The following is a 13639-nucleotide window of genomic DNA, read 5'->3' on the forward strand; positions in this document are numbered from 1 at the left end:
CAATAGAGTTACAAAGCAAGGCCTCTCTCTCTCCCATCTTCCTTTCCTTTTCCTTCCTTTCTCCCCCACTCTCATGTATTAATTATCCCAGACCAAGTGGAGTAGACAAAGAACACAGGCTCTATCACAGGTGTGTGGATATTCCAACCTGAAAGAGGTAGGCATCTCTCCCTAGCGTGCATGAATGCCTTCTCAGTGCCATCTTATTTCAAGATTTTCTTCCCACATCAGATCATGGAATCACAGAACTTTACCAAAGGAAGGCAAAATAGGCCACACAGCCTGTGTAACTTCAGGTGAGTTACTGATGGGCAAGAAGGAAGCCCAGCCCTCCCACACCGCCCCCAGTCCCATGCGGCACACTCTGTAAACTTAGCCAGCCAAGGCATATGCTATTTTGTTGGAAAAGAACAGTCATTCTCTAATTTTATTGAGACTCTTTGAAATTTCTTTTGAATTTCTATATTCAAAAGTATACTGATGTATAAGCAAAGACCAGATTTCTGTTATGAGGTAGTCTTAATTATAACTGTTATAGTGGTTAAATGATATAAGTGGTTAACTAAAAAGCAAACATGTGGGGGATGCACAGTAGATGTTTTGTTTAGAAGCTGTCATCTGGCCTCATTTTAATTATTTTATTTTAAAATAAAGTCATGCATAGAATTTGAAAAGAAACTAGGTTAAATTCTTTTTTCTTTAAATTATCTTAAACTTTTTCTTATCTTGTTTTTAAATTCATCTTCAAGGGATTTTAAATCATTAGGTTGAGTAATTTAAATCATATCTATAGTAACTACTATACTTTCATCAAAATGTGACCCATTTTGACTAATTTATTAAAGATTAAACTAGCCTAAGGATAATACAGTTTTTCTAAAAATATTATTTGAACAGCTGCATACTCAAAATCATAGAAAATATTTTAGAATCTTACTGTTTCCAATGACATAAACAACTTTCATACAAGTATAAACATGATATAGTAATTATCTCACTAAAATAAACTTTAAGTACCAAAATCTTAATTTAATAAAACACTAAATATGTTGCTTCTTTTAAAAATACCATTACAGAGAGCAAAAGAAATTATAAATGAATGGAAAATGAATCTCAGGTAAATGAGTACCACAGAGGGAACTGCTGTTGTTAAAGTTGATAACAGAATCCTTGTGTTATTCCTGGAGTTAACACCATTTACGTGGTCTCACAGAGTACCATAACTTTAAATCAAATGGGAACAGTTGTGCTCTTGCTTTAGAACTTTGGTTCCCCACATTTCAGGTCCTTCAGTTGAAACATCAAACATTCTGAGCAGGAGGCCTTTCTGCACTCACAGTGCTGCAGCAGGTAAAGACTGGAGGCTGCTGCCACATTTGGGAAATGCTAAAGAAATTGCATTACAGTATTAAAAAAAACAAACCACGCATCACACAGACACATTTGTTGTTACTCAAAGTTCACAGCAATAGCTGTGGAAAAATATAAACTTTTCGAGTTCTATTTCTGAATTATTTGAAGAATAAAATAATTAACAAAGAATTGTTCACATGTTTAAAACTGTACCCTTTCTTTGATGTGGACATATATTTAAGTTAAGAAAAAACTCCAAGGGAAGTTGAGTAACGGGATTGCCTCTGAAGGGCATAAATATTCTCTGGGACTAAGAGAAAAAACATTTTCATTTGTATATTTTCTAATGATTTAAGAAAGATAACAAAAAGAAGAGAACTTATGATTTTCAAAAATCACAATTTCAAATTATGAAATTAGTTTATCTTTACAATTTGTGTTTAAGAAAGGCAGTTCCTAAATGAAATACATGAAAGTAAAACTTATAAAAACTACCCACAACTTCCATATTTGTCATTTTAATATTTAAAAGGATAAAAAGGATACTTTTACTTGATATGATATCATAGCCTAAAATGCACTATGGTTTTTTCTACATTTTCTGAACCTGGTTCTATTTAGTCATAACAAGACTATGCTTGCTAATTTCAATAAAAAACAATAATTGTACTTTTGCCTGCCCTTGGCTTGAGTTCAGAGCTGGTTTCCAGACATGACATTTGCTTTTAGTTGTAGTCAGGAAAAGTGCTTTGAAGGGAAATTCCAGTGCAGAAATCAAGCAGTTCATGGATGATTTCTCCTTCTCTCTTTGGTGACCCTGTATTACATTTCCTCTCTATCTTTTCTGTTACTAGAAGGTCCTTTTGCATAAGCTAGATTTAAACTGTCTGATAGAGTTGTTCCCCACCCAAATCTCACCTTGAATTATAGTTCCCATAATCTCCACATGTTGTGGGAGAGATGAGGTGGAGATAATGGAATCACAGGGGCAGTTGCCCCCACCCTGTTCTCGTGATAGGGAGTTAGTTCTCACAAAAGCTGATGGTTTTATAAGGGGCTTCCCCCTCCACTGGCCACTGATTTTTCTCTCTCCTGCTGCCATGTGAAGAAGGATGTCTTTGCTTCCCCTTTTGCCATGATGGAAGTTTCCTCAGGCCTCCCCAGCCACGCTGAACTGTGAGTCAATTAAACCTCTGTCCCTTATAAATTATCCAGTCTTGGGTACTTCTTCATAGCAGCATGAGAATAGACTAAGGCAGTAAGTTGGCATTGAAAGAGTGGGTTACTGCCATAAAGATACATGAAAATATGAAAGTGACTTTGGAACTAGGTAACAGGCAGAGGTTAGAACAGCTTGGATGGCTCAGAAGAAGGCAGGAGAATGTGGGAAAATTTGGAACTTCCTAGAGACTTGTTGGAACTTCCTAGAGCTCAAACAACAGGAAGATGTGGGAAGATTTGAATCTTCCTAGAGAGCTGTTGAATGGCTTTGACCAAAATGCTGATAGTGATAAGGATAATGAAGTCCAGGCTGGTCCAGGTGGTTGCAGATAGAGATGAGGAACTTGTTGGGAACTGGAGTAAAGGTCACTCTTGCTATGCAAAGAGACTGGTGACATTTTACCCCTGCCCTAGACATTTGTGGAACTTTGAAGTTGAAAGAGATGATTTCGGGTAACTGGTGGGAGAGTTGTCTAAGCTGCAAAGCATTTAAGAGAAAGTAGAGCACAAAAGTTTGAAAAATGTGCAACTTGATGATGCAATAGAAAAGAAAACCTCATTTTCTGGGGAGAAATTCAAGCCAGCTGCAGAAATTTGCTTAAGTAGCCGGGACTGAGTGTTAATCACCAAGACAATGGGGAAAATGCTCCAGGGCATGTAAAAGACCTTCATGACAGCCCCTCCCATCATAAGCTCAGAGGCCTATAAGGGAAAAATGGTTTTGTGGGTTTCTCCTGCTCTATGCAGCTTTGGGACATGGTACCCTGTGTACCAGCTGCCTCAGCTCCAGTGGTGACTATAAAGGGCTAATGTACAACTCAGGCTGTTGCTTCAGTGGGTGCGAGCCACAACCCTTGGTGGCTTACATGTGGTGTTGGGCCTGAGGGTGCAGAGAAGTCAAGAACTGAGGTTTGGAAACCTCTGCCTAGATTTCAGAGGATGTATGGAAAAGCCTGGATGTCCAGGCAGAAGTTTGCTGCAGGGGCAGGGCCCTCAGGGAAAACATCTGCTAGGACAGTATGGAAGGAAAATGTGGGGTCAGAGCCCCCACACAGAGTTCCCACTTGGATACTGCCTTGTGGAGCTGTGAGAAGAGGGCCACTGTCCTCCAGACCCCAGAATGGTAGATCCACCTACAGCTTGCACCATGGGCCTGGAAAAGCTGCACTCAATGCCAGCCCATGCAAGCAGCTGGAAGGGGAACTGTATCCTGCAGAGCCACAGGGCAGAGCTCCCGGAGGCTGTGGGAGCCCACCTCTTGTATCAGTGTGAACTGGATATGAGACATGGAGTCAAAACAGATCATTTTGGAACTTTAAAGTTCAATGACTGTTCTACTGGATTTTGGACTTGTATGGGGCATGTAACCCCTTTGTTTTGACAAATTTCTCCCACTTGGAATGGCTGTATTTACCCAATGCCTATATCTCTACTGTATCTAGGAAGTAACTGACTTGCTTTTGATTTTCAGGCTGACAGATGGAAGGAACTAGTCGTATCTCAGCTAAGACTATAGACTTGAACTTTTCAGTTAACACTGAAATTAGTTAAGAATTAGAGGGACTGTGGGAATGAAATGATTGTGGTCTGAATTAAAAGGATGTGAGATCTGGAAAGGGCCGGGGTAGAATGAAATGGTTTGGCTGGGTCCCCACCCAAATCCCATCTTGAATTGTAGTCCCCCTACTCTTGTGTCATGGGAAGGACCAGGTGGAGGTAACTGAAATATGGGGGCAGTTTCCCCAATCCTGATCTCATGATAGTTAGTTGTCATAAGAGCTGATGGTTTTATAAGGGGCTTCCCTCTTCGCTGGGCACTCATTCTTCTCTCTACTGCTGCTATGTGAAGAAGGATGTGTTTGTTTCCCCTTCTGTCATAATTGTAAGATTCCTGAGGCCTCCCTAGCCATGCTAAACTGTGAGTCAATTAAATCTCTTTTCATTATAAATTACTCAGTCTTGGCTATATCTTTATCAGCAGTATGAGAATGGACTAATACACTGCCTAAAAATTGATTTCTAGGACCCTAAATTCACTTGTTAGTCTTTGCTATTTATAAAGTCAACAAATTATTATTATGTGTAAGGTATTTGTGAAGTCAGCACTGTATGTCTCATGCAAACAAATTATTCATCTGCATTTGAAACACACATGATAGTAATTGTCATAAAAATTGGGCTTTGGTTGTTTCATTTTTAAAATAAAAATCATAAAATTCATCTAGTGTCTTTAATCACAGTTGTGGTCAAAATGTCACTATAAGTAAATAACATAGTAAATATCAGAGGTAGGTGGTAAGGGCCACTGGTAAGGACAAAAGTGGGAAGCAAGTGTCAGAAGATTAGGACTTCCAGCAAAAGTCAAGAGAATGTAACTCCAGCTCTAGAATGAATGAAACAATGGCTGAAATTTTTTTAAAAAAATTACCAGGACAAAAAATGTCAATGATCAAATATATAACACGAGTATATGATCACATTATACAGTCTGTAACTTAAATCACTTGCCATTTTGGATTATTTGTTTACTTGAGAAGTATTTGCTGAACACCTCCTATGTGCTAGCCACTGTCACAGTTATCTATATCTCTGGCCTTATCGCTACACAAAAGCCCAGAATGTGATTCCTTCCATCACATGACATTCCATCCTTGCACCAAGGATGGTGTGCCACGTAATTTATGTTCAAGCCAATACGGTTTTGAGAGTAAAAATCCGTACTGCTAGAAATTATTTCAGCCCAACAGGTATTCGCTGAGATTGGTTCAGGCAAACTGCGGAGTGTGGTCACTCCAATTTTAGCATGAAATATCCATAAAATAAATGAAGAAAATATAAAATTAGAGAATTTTTTTTGGGGGGGATTGAGTCTTGCTCTGTTGCCCCAGGCTGGAGTGCAGTGGTGCAATCTCAGCTTACTGCAACCTCCACCTCTTGGGTTCAAGCGATTATTCTGTCTCAGCCTCCCAAGTAGCTGGGATTACAGGTGCCTGCCATCAGGCCTGGTTAATTTTTGTATTTTTAGTAGAGACAAGATTTCACTATGTTGGCCAGGATGGTCTCTAACTCCTGACCTCAAATGATCTGCCCAACTTGGCCTCCCAAAGTGCTGGGATTACAGGCATGAGCCAGCATGCCCAGACAATTTGTGAATTATTCTTAAAATATTAACTTTATGTATTAATTTTTCCACTAAATAAAAATGCATTTATAAGTTGCACCTTTCTCTCTTTCTATGGTACAGAAATACATTGATTCTTAATACAAATAAGGATGCTTGGCTCTATATATTAGGCAGCTTGAGTTCTTAGGCCAAGTTTACCATTTATTTCTTCAAATGAAAGAAATAGTTCTTCTGTGTTTTTGTATTAATTCTAGATAGAAAGGAAGAGGCCACCACCCATGGGAGTAATTTTAATTGACATCTCCAAAAAAGATCTTACAAAAATATTACCATATTTTAGCTATAAAGTTTCCAACAAATCAGAAAAATTGATTCATTAAAAGTAAAAAACAAATGAAACTAAGTTGGATATTTACCAAGCTAATAAACAACAAGCATTTTAAAAATTATAGTTCCATTTTTAACAGATGGTGCTGGAACAACTGGACATCTGAGTGCCAAAAAAAAATGCATCTAGACAGAGACCTTAGAATCTTTAGAAAACTTAATTCAAAATGGATCACAGACTAAAATATAAAACACAAAACTGTAACACAGTTATATATAACACAGAAGAAAAACCTACTTCATCCAGAATTTGGTGATGACTGTTAAATACAACACAAAGGCATGATTCATGACAGAATAAGCTAGACTTCACCAAAAATTAAAAATTTATGCCCTGCAAAAGACACTGTCAAGAGAGTAAAAAGACAAGCCACAGGCTGAGGGAAAACATTAGCAAAGGGTGTACCTGATCAAAGACTGTTACCACAAATGTACAAAGAAACCTTAACATTCAACAATAAGAAAACAATACCCAAATATTGCTGTTTTCATGTTTAATCACTACATATGATACAAACCTTATCTTGCCATAATATTATTTTTGCTTAAACCATTCATTCACTTTTTAGAAAAAACAGAAAAAGTACTCTGTTAATCTGTTCTATTTGCCTACATATTTGCTACTTGACCTTCCTACAGATTGAAGTTTTCATCTGGTAATTCATCACCCTGAGGTTTTTCCTTTAGTATGTCATGTCTTTCAAGTCTGCTGACAACATATTCTCCCAGGTTTTATCACAAAAATGTCCTTATTTCAGCCTCCTTTTTTGAAGAATGTTTCTAATGGATATAGCATTTGAAACTGACAGTGCTTTCAGTATGTCCATGTTTTTGCTCTCCACAGTTTCTGGTCAGAAACACGTTGTCATGCATAGTAGTTTCCTATTTGTTAAGTGTTGTTTCTCCCTGGTACTTAATTATTTCAAATTTATTTTGGGCTCAATTTTATAATTTCCACTTCTCTGTTAAATTCTGCGTTTTTTTCACTCCTTAAGATCAATTTTTAACACCTTGGACATATTTATAGTAGTTGCTTTCAAGTCCTTGCCTGCTAATTCCACAATCTGTCATCTTGGGCTCTGTTTTTCCTGATTGCTTGTGTTTTCTTGATTGTGAGTCCTTTTTTCCCGCTTCTTTATATTTGTAGTAAAGGACCATTATAGTAAATACTTTAATTTTGGTGGGCTATATGTAATATCTGTCACATATCTTCGTTTTATGTCCTTTTTTGTTTAACAGTGGATTAAAAATGTAAACTCATCCCAGTTCATGAGCTGTGTAAACAGACAGGGCACAACGACATGGTCTGAAGCTTTAGGGTACCAACTCCTACATCTGACAGTTCATTGTGAGAAATCTGGGTCATGATGTCTCCTTTTGAGTTTTGTTGTGCCAGGTTGTTACTTCACTAATGGATCTCCCCAGTCCTGTGGAAGTTTGGGTTTAGGCTTTGGTTAGGAGAATGAAGTATTGTCTTTCTTCCAAAGTGTGGTCCATACCCACGATATGACTTTGCTGATACTCTATCCTGTGGTATGGACAAGCTGTCTCTACTCTAGATGAGCTGAAATTCTGTTTCCAAATACTGTATGATCCCTACTATCTCAGTGGGATGCTCAACTCTGCACTCTGTGGCACTCAACTGCTGTGCTAGGACCTGTGAAATCCCAATCCAGGTATGAGAAACAGCCCCAGCCACTGACCCATGAGGAGCTTCTGCAGATTCCTGGCACCTCAGCAGAATTCCCCTCTCCCAGATTCTACCCAGTGCTACTATAAGGCTCTGCTTTAGCTCCACTACCCTGTGCTAGAGTCAGGAAATTGTCCCCAACTAGATAAATGTGGGAGTTGAAATGTCTCCCTTTTCTCAAGGACTATATTCCTTTATCACCTACCATCCACTATCAGTTGCCTAGAGGTACTCCCATGAAGAGTAGATGTTGTGCTAAGAGGCAATTGAGAGGACATGGATAGAATTACTGGAGATACAGATTCAACTGTAGTTTGGAAAGTTTGCTGAGGAGAAACTGGGAAAGAGGTGGCTGGGAGGAGTCATCCTATGGTGAGACAAATCTCAAATAACCGAGCGAAGGAAATGGGCCTCAAAAGGAGCCCACATTTGACTGAATCTGTCTGTAAAGCAGTATCTCCTCAGAGCACTGTTGTAAACAATAAAGCCACCAGCTGATGGCTGCTGGAACTTAAGAGTAAGGAACTTAAGAGACAGTCAAAGAGACATGCCAAAACAACTGTCCTTCCAGGGTGACTGTGGGCAAACCAGCGCTGTCCCCTTTGAGGATCAACATCAAAGGCTTAATACTGGGAGGCTCATTACTTAAGGGCAAAAGACAATTTTCTTCCCCACTAAGATCAGGAACAAGAAGAATGTCTGCTCTTGCCACTTATATTCAGCACGAGCCAGACAATTAATAAATAGAAAGAAAAGGAAAACAGAATAAAAGAGAATTGTACAACTATCTCTATTTGAAGATGACATAATCTTATTTGCTTACACAGACGCCTAAGCATTAGACGTATTAAATGAGATCATCAAGGTTTCAAGATACCAGATCAGCAGTACAAAAATAAATAAACAGGCCTAAGAGACATGTAGAGAGCACTCCACCCAACGACAGCAGAATATATATTCTTTTTGAGTATACATGGAACATTACCCAGGCTAAACCAAATGCTAGGAAATAAAACAAGCCTCATCAGATTTAAAAGGATAAAAATAATACAAAATAGGTTCTCTGGTCACAAAGAAATCAACAACAAAAAAGAAATCTGGAATCTTCAAAAGGTTATGGAAATTTAAAAACACATTCTTATAGGACTGTTATGGGCTACATTTTGGTCCCCAAAGAGATATGTTGAAGTTCTGACAGTTCCTCAGAATGTGACTTTATACAGAAGTAGTGGTCTTGCAGACATAATTAGTTAAGATGAGGAAATACTGGAAAAGTGTGGACCCTTAATACAGTATGACAGGTGTTCTTATACGAGGAGGAAAGTGGTACAAAGAAAGAAGGACACCAGGTGAATACACAGAGACACACAGGGATCTCATTACTGACACATGATGATGGAGGCAGAGACTGGAGTGATATGCTCAGAGACTACAATGCCAAAAGTTGCCAGTATCTGTTAAAAGCTAGGAGAGAATCATTGAACTTACTGTCTTTCTGAACCCTCTAGAAGGAGCTAACTTTGCTGGTACCTAGATTTCAGACTTCTAGCCTTAAGAATTATGAGAAAATAAATTTCTGTTGTTTTAAGCCACCTGATTTGTGATTTACTTTGTTATAGCAGTCCTAGAATATGAATACAATAATAACTGTATCAAAGAAGAAATTAAAAGGGAAATGTGAAAATCCCTTGAGATGTATGAAAATAAGGATACAATGTATCAAAACTCATGGGATGCCGTTAAGCAGTATGCAGAGGAACATTTAGAGCTGTAAATGTCTATATTCAGAAAGAAGAAATAATTCAAATCAATAACCTAATCTGCCTTAAGACACTAGAAAAGGAGGAGCAAACTAAAACTAAAGCAAAGAGAAGGAAGCAAATAAAGATTACAAAAAAATTAATGAAATTGGGAAGAGAAACACAGAGAAAATCAATGATGCCAAAAGCTGGTTATTTGAAAATATTGACAAAACTGATAAACTTTTAAGCTAGACTGACCAAGAAAAGAGAGAGAGGGAGAGGGAGAGAAAGAAAGAAGATTCAACTTAAGAACAGAAATGAAAAAGGAAACTTTACTACCAATCTTATAGAAATAAAAAGGATCATAAAGAACTACAGTGAACAACTGTATGCCAATAAAAGTAGACAATTTAGTTGAAAATGGACACATTTCTAGAAAGACATGAATGACTAAATCTGACATAAGAAGAAATAGTCAATGTGAATAGACCTATAACAAGTAAAAAGACTGAATTAGTAGTCAAAGGGAAAAAACAATAACCACAAAGAAACATCTATACCCAGGTGACTTAAATGGTAAATTCTATCAAACATTTGAAGATGAATTAATAAAAATTCTTCATAAACTCTTCCAAAAAATAGTAAAGGAGGGAATACTTCCCAGCTAATACCATGAGGCCAGTGTTACCCTGACACAAAAGTAAGACAAATACCACAAAAAAGAAAAGGGCTCGTATAATGTATGAATACAGGACTATCAGGCCAAATCCAGCAATATATAAGACAATTATACATGATTATTACATGATATCTATCACAGGAATGCAAGGTTGGCTTAACATCTAAGTATTAATTAATCTAATGCACCTTACTAATAGAATAACAAAAACTGCTTGATAGTCAATAGATGCAGAAAAAGCATATGAAAAAATTCAACACCCATTCACAATTAAAAAACACTCTACAAACCAGATGTAGTAGGAAACTTCCTCAATCTGATAAAGTTCATCTATAAAATACCCATACCTAATATCATACTTAATGGAAAAAGACTAGTTTCCCCCTGAAATCTGAAACCAAAAAAGGATGTCTGCTCTTGTCACTGAAATTCAGCATAAGTCAAGCCAATTATTAAATAAAATGAAAGAAATGACAGATTCCAAAGACAATTGTACAACTATCTCTATTTGAAGATGACATAATCTTCTATGAATATAGAGAAGCCTAAGCAATCCACCAAAAAATTATTAGAAGAAATGAGTTCATTAAGGTGTCAAGATATAAGATCTGTAGTACAAAAATCAACTATTTCAACATACTAACAATGAACAATGTGAAAGTGAAATTAAAAAGTAATTCCATTTACAATATTATCAAAGCAATAAAATCTTTAGTAATAAATTTAACAATAGAAGTACAAAATGTGGGCCAGAAAACATCGTTGAAAAATATTAAAGAAAAAGTAATTAAATTGAAAAACATCCCATATTCACAGACTTAATATTAAGATGGCGCTATTTCCCAAATTGATTTACAGATTCAACATAATATGTATTTGAATCCTAGCTAGCTTTTCTGTAGAAATTGACAAGCTGATTCTAAAATTCACATGGAATTGCTAGAGAGCCAGAATAGTGAAAGCAATATCAGGAAAGAAGAGAGAAAGTGGGGATCATAAACAGAAAAGCACTTAACTGTCATTCTACATATTTTTAACTCAAGATAATACAAGTTGACACAGACTGTTTCTTTCCCTAAATATTAATATGTTAAATCCTAGTGCCGAAAGCATTAGTATTTGGAGGTGGGACTTTTGGAAAGTGATTATATAATGAAGGTAGAGTGCTCATAAATGGGATTAGTTCCTACATAAAACAAACCATAGAGAGCTCCCTCTCTTCTTCCATCAGGTGAGGTGGCAGCTAGAAAATGGCTCTCCATATACCAGAAAACAGGCCCTCCCTCAAATTGAGACACTCAAACTGCCAGTAGCTTGATTCTGGAATAATCAGCCTCCAGAAATGTGAGAACCATTTATAAGCCACCCAATCTGTGGTATTTCATTATAATAGCCTGAAGAGACTATGACACAAATATAATCTATAAATAAAGAACATATTGATTTCTATGCCTGATGTAGGAAAATTTGATTGGAAAAGGCTAAAGTGGTGGCAGACATTTTTTATACCTTTACTGTGACTCTGGTAGTAGTTGCATTTGCCAGAACTTAAAATTAGTGTAATTATAACTCAGTGAAGTTACTTTAACAATCATCTTTTGTGTCTTGGCCAGAAAGAAAATACTGATCAACTATAAAATTTTAATTTAATGGTTATATTCTTTTTACAACAATCCAAAGAAGTCTCTAGGAACAAAATAAAAAATAAGCAAACATCTAAAATATTTAGAAATTAGAAAATTGCTTTAAAATAACCTTTACATCAACAAGGAAACAAAGGCAGAAATAATCTGAAAACCAAGGAAAAGTACTTCATCAAAATTTGCAAGGTATAGTTCAATCAACCCTCAGATTATAACACATATAATCTGATTATTTCATTACTATTCAATCAGAGAAACACGAAAAAACCCCAAAAGTGTAATGAAAGCATAAAAATAAAAGTTAAATGTAATGAAAGAACAGATAATGAATAAATGAAAAATTTTATAAAAGTTAGTTTTATAAAAAAGGAATAATTAAAAATTCCAGATGAGTCAGATTATGCAAGAAAGGAAGAAATAAAAATAGAAAACACTGAAAATTAGATAGAAATACAAATGTAATATCAATTGAATTTTAAGTGAAAATAATCTGTGCATATATTTTTATATGAAGTTTTAAATCCCAAGGCAAAAGATGACTTTTGTAGTACAATACATTGCCCAAGAGATAGAAGAAATTGGCAAAAACAAAACAAAGACCCCAAACTATAAAAGACATGGAAAGTTTGTTGAAGATTTTCATTTAAAAAGGTGACAGCTGAACACTATGGCTCATGCCTGTAATCCCAGCGCTTTGGGATGCTGAGGTGGGAGGATCACTTGAGCCCTGGAGTTCAAGACCAGCACTGTCAACATAGCAAGACTCTGTCTCTAACAAATAATAAAAAATGTAGCCAGGGATGATGTTGTTTGCCTATAGTCCCCGCTCCTGGGCTACTTAAGACAGGTGGGACAATTGCTTGAGGCTGGGAGGTAGAGGCTGCAGTGAGCTGTGGTCGTGCCACTATACTCCAGCCTGGGGACACAGCAAAACCCTGTCTCAAAAAAATTAAATTAAATTAATATTGAAAATAAAAAGGTTACTAAATAGTTTCACGAATGAGTATTTTCCAAAATGGTTAAATTAATCTTCCCAAAATGGTTAACAATAGTTATTTAAAGTCTTCCAGATAAGAAAGAAAGATCAATAGTTTATAGCAAATTATAATGAACAAAAAAGACAACCATATAACAAAATTAATAGATTACATGTAAATATGCTAAAAAAGAAAAATTTTATTTCCTCTGGGTATTAAAAAACTAAATCCATGGGAAAGTAGAGTTCAATAAATTAATTAGTTGCACAAAATTAGAAAATTTAAAAATCTATTCATCAAATAGGAAATCGGTAACACCAAGAAATTAGAGAAAAACCTTCTATCAGTGGAACATGGATACAGATAAACATTATACATGATAAACAAGATTTATCAAAATATATTAAATACTTCCTTAAAAAGTAAAACTCTAAAATCATATCTATTGAAGTCATGCATATATTAGATGTGATTGCTTTCTTCACAATAATCTAATATTGTGTTATAAGTTCTAGCTATGCAGTCAGATAAGAAAGCAAAATATATACAAATATGAGAAAAGTGGGTTAAATTTTTTATTTGTAGATGACATTACCATATGCCTTAAAAAGCAAGAGACTAAAAATAAAACTTTTCAGCTGATAAAGAGTCTATAATTAAATGACCAGATACAAAACAGTTTTAAGATTCTGGTAATAATAATAAATTCTAGATAGGACTAAAAACAAATCTTGAAGTTGTTGTTCTAGTACCTAAAAACAGGAGTAAGTGGGAGAAGATTTAAACTTTGAAAGGCGGGACTATACTGGGTGAGATCCTTATT

Source organism: Cebus imitator, unplaced genomic scaffold, assembly GCF_001604975.1.
Source record: "Cebus imitator isolate Cc_AM_T3 unplaced genomic scaffold, Cebus_imitator-1.0 Scaffold996, whole genome shotgun sequence".
Classification (NCBI taxonomy): domain Eukaryota; kingdom Metazoa; phylum Chordata; class Mammalia; order Primates; family Cebidae; genus Cebus; species Cebus imitator.